Raw genomic sequence first — 4,566 nt, forward strand, 5'->3', positions numbered from 1 at the left:
GTTTAAATACATTTTCATGCACGTTTGTGGTTTTTTGATCATGTTTCTGCTGAAAGGCGGTGTGTAAGGGAGTCGTGTTGCAGGTAGCGATGTTATGAAACTTTAGGTTTCAGTGCGTACGTCAAAATGTCGAAGTCTGCCTTCGATCTGTTAAATAAGACAAACTTTAAAACATGTTTAAATACTTATTTAATAAAGAAATGGGCTTTTCTATACGGGGCACATGTTTAAGACGTTGTGGGTGGAGAGCAGGAAGGTTAAAGGGGAAAGGCAGGTTTTATTTCCAAAATGTTTATTATTTTTTTTTTAATTAATCTCTAACTTTATTAAAATTAGATTCGATTTCTGTCGTTTTCACCACAGAATAATGTGTTGATTTATGCTGATAACCCTGTTACAATAATACAGCACTTTGTGACTATAATCAGCTTTAACACTGATTAATTGCCCGTTTTTACAGTCGCCAATAAAGTATTTTTATAACTCGTGTGTGTGGAAGTGTGATTGTCAGTGAAATTTAAAAATAAAATGCACTAATAACTGTGCGATTGTGTTTCTCCTGCGTTCAGAGAATAAAATCTGACGAAATCTATAAATGTATACGAGGTTAAATGTGTAACGTGTATAAATCTAAACAAGCGTCTTTTTCCTTTACACTGAAGATGCAAAGCATTATTTCTGATGTGTGCAGATTTTGAAAATGAAATCGTGATGTGGTCAGAAGGGGGCGTGAGTGGACAGAACAATTTTTGAAAAATAAATAAATAAAAAAATCTCAGCTCCACAAATACTAAGAGTGATGGAAGATGATTAAAATGATATATCAGTGCTGATTATTTAAAAAAAATTCTTTGTATTATTGCTTCGGTGTAATATACACTAGGGTTCTTCTTATAATCATTTATTAAATAATAATAATAATAATAATAATAATAATAACAATAAATATGAATGATTATTATTACCATTTCCCCAGCAGTTCCTGTGTTCGCCTTTTCACTGCACTTCAGTTTCATGTTTATTATTCTCATTTTTCTCATTCTGTACATTTAGCTAAACTTATTTCCAAACTGTCCACATGTGCAAAGATTAATTGTGCAATTAAAATAAAAAATCTATGGTTTAAAAAGTCCTGAAAGTGGAATTAATCTATAAAGAGAAGTAAAAGAGGAACATGATGAAGAAGGATTGAACTGACTGCTGTAAAGGTGGGTATAAAATTACATCATAATAATAATAATAATAATAATAATAATAATAATAATAAGGAATCTGTGCTATTTCAGGAAATGTGCTTTTGTGTTTAGAGTAAGCTGAAATGTGTATTTTGTTAAATATTGCACTGATATTGTAAAATACTTGAGAAGGAAAATATTCCTGCATGAATAATATTTGATTATTAATTATTTAATTATTATTTATTTAAAAAGCAACATATTTAGGAACGTATTTATTATCTGCAGCTGCTGGAGGAATAGTATTTCAGGAACAATGGACATAACAGTTCTACACGGCTCTCAGTATACACTCTTTAAGAAAGGGAACCTGAGGAACGTTTTCTGTAGAACCTTCAGGACTTCCTCCAGAAGGACAGCTACAGAAACCTTCAGGATTGTAGTTTTCAGGGTGCAGAGACGTGACAGTGCTGTTTCTACATTTATAAAACACTGCAGCCTGCTTCTGTGCAGAACAATAAGACCCGCGCTGTTAATATGTAAAGCTAATAATCAATAATAAACTCCTAGGAGACGGAGAGAAGAAAAAGAGAATGAAGGAAGCAAGGAATAAACAAACTAATAAATAAATAAGACAGGAACAAATCCATGGAAGAAAAAAAAAATAAAGGTAAAAAACATTATTTCTACACTGATTTGACTTAAATTATCGAAGGTTAATAACAGAAAATATTTTAACATTTTAGTAAATATTAAAGAATCTAATTCATGAATTAATTGGGAGCAAAAATGGTATAAATGGTATTTCTACACTGATGTTGATTTGATCTACTGAACACTGCGAGCAGAATAATTTAATATTTTAGCAAATATTAAATAATTTTCCCAAACCAAATATATTAATCTTTTCATGTCGTAAATTATTTTAAGAACATATCCACATTCTTTAGCTGCTTTTTATTAGTTAAAAGCGCATGTCAGGTGAAATTTGCCTTTTTCTAAAGATCACTCGTATTAAGCAGTAAGAGGATAAAACATTATACCGGAAATAAAAAGAAAAAATCTTCCAGTGTGCTCATAAGCAAAAATCGTTAACATTCTGGTCTGAAAATATTTAATGTTGTGGACCAAATTTATAGACGATACTAGTTTTTATTTATAAAAATATACCAATTAGATGTAATTTGATACTGTTGCATGATGTAGCTGAATTCAGAGGTTAAAAAAAAAAGTCTTCAATTAAAAAAAGAGCTACAGTGTCTTCACTGGAGTTTGAGACGATTTGTTTTATTTAATTTTGGAATTTAATGTAAAAAAAAAAAAAAATTTAAAGATATACCAGAGACAGACTGCATTCAGACCAGCAAATAGTCTCATACAGTCTCAAGTGATTCCGGAGATGAGTTATATTATGTTTATATTTTCCTTAAAAAAAAAAAAAAGGGGGCGGGCCTGAGGGGCGGGTCTGAGGGGCGGGCCTGAGGGGCGGGCTTCTCCTGTGAACAGAGAACAGCGCTGTCTGTGTTTCTGATATAATCAGCAACATTGGACTTATTTCCTGTCATTGTTTTTCCACTTGATTTGGAAAATAACAAGGCCATAAATCTGCGGCTGTGGAATATTTATGGCTTTTAAACATCTGCTGGATAAAATGCATGGATTCTGATTGGTCAGAAGGTGTTGATTAATTTTCTATAACAGCAGCTCTGACAGTAATGCAGCTACAAATCACAGGTGTATATTAATGCACTCGTTCTGATACGTTATCGTTTCCATAGTAACAGCTCATTCACAGGGATTTGTACAGTGGATGCTAAATATAAACAAATAAAAAAAATCGTTGATATGGTGAAGTTTTGTCCTGTAAGGAGAAATGTGTTTATTTAACGCTTATGGAAGGAGTCTCCAGTGTCAGAGATAAAGCTGTAACTTTGCATTTTCTGACATCTTCAGGACAGAGGAGTTTACGCTTTTTTGTATTTTTTTTTGTTTGTTTTATTAACTTCAAAACAGAAAAAATTATATAAACGTAACTAAATGTATATGTCTAACTATATACTGTAACTATAAACGGATAAAAAGTGTTGTAATCATTGGCAAATTGCTGTGGTATAAGAGGAATAAAACACCTCAGGACATGCTGTAAGGGGAAAATAATCAGCTTCAGAGTGGTTTATTAACTGCGCTTCATCACACCACCACGTCACTGATTATTTTCCTCTAACAGCACAACATGAAGTGTTTTACTCCTGACTTGTGCAAAAAGATATTCTTTTCTTGTAGATAGAAAATCCTGTTAGTTTCAGTGTAGTTAGTGAATAATTAGCTTTAAGAGAAGCGTAAAGGGTTAAAATCTTTATTATTTAATTCACACAGAAGTTTCTTAGTGTTTCTTACTTCCTAAATAAAAATAAAAATAAAAAGCTCCCACAAAGGCTTATATCAAGACTTCTTATTCGATATCAAAAGTCTCCTCATCTCTGTAGATGTATTTATAATTCTTTTATATGCATTTTTTTTTCTTCTGAAACATTTGAGGGCAAAAGTTTGCATTGTGTATGATTTCTGTCTGAAAAAGGGATTTATCTCTAAAAAAAATATTTAAAAACACATTTTTTAATTAATAAAATTAATTATTGTTGTATTGTTAAATAATATTTTTAAAAATATATATAACATATTCCAAAATGTTAATAAATAAAATAAAATAAAAATAATTATAGATTGTAACAAGACAACAGCTTGGATGCAGTTAAAAAGGCAAAAAGGGAAAACAAGTTGGAGAATGTTTCAGAAACATTCAGAAAGATTATTAAATGATGTCATGTTTGTGTTTTTGTTTTTTTTAACTATTAATAAATCTTGATACACGGTCAGACCGTTGTAGTAATTTAACTGATAATAAATTTTTTAAAAATCCATGAATCACTAAAACACTAAATGTCTTGTTGCAATAATTAAAAATTCCTTGTCTTTATTTTGTCCTAAAGGTGCACAAACTTTTGCACTCAGTGTCAACCATTTAAAGGAAGAAACTGACCACTGAGTGTAAAATTTAAACTGAACTAGGAGCGAGATTGTAGGAAAATTGTCCAATTTTATGATTTTTTACAAAAAAGGGTAGAGTTTCATATTTTAAGAAGAGCAAGTTGATGTGTTAATTCTGGAAAATATTATAAATAGAGTTTTCTCTGGGGTTTTTTTTTCAGTTTTTTTGTGTGCTTGTTCTTTAAACAGCTGAAAAAGCATGAACATCAGCTGACGGCTTTTAATTAGCATTCAGTGAGTCTACTCTGTGTGTGTGTGTGTGTGTGTTGTCCTTGAAGAAAATGCTTTATTTGGATAGGAATTGAATAGGATGCCTCATTAAGCATGCGCCGGCACCAACAGC

Source organism: Pangasianodon hypophthalmus, chromosome 22 (genome assembly GCF_027358585.1).
Source record: "Pangasianodon hypophthalmus isolate fPanHyp1 chromosome 22, fPanHyp1.pri, whole genome shotgun sequence".
Lineage (NCBI taxonomy): Eukaryota > Metazoa > Chordata > Actinopteri > Siluriformes > Pangasiidae > Pangasianodon > Pangasianodon hypophthalmus.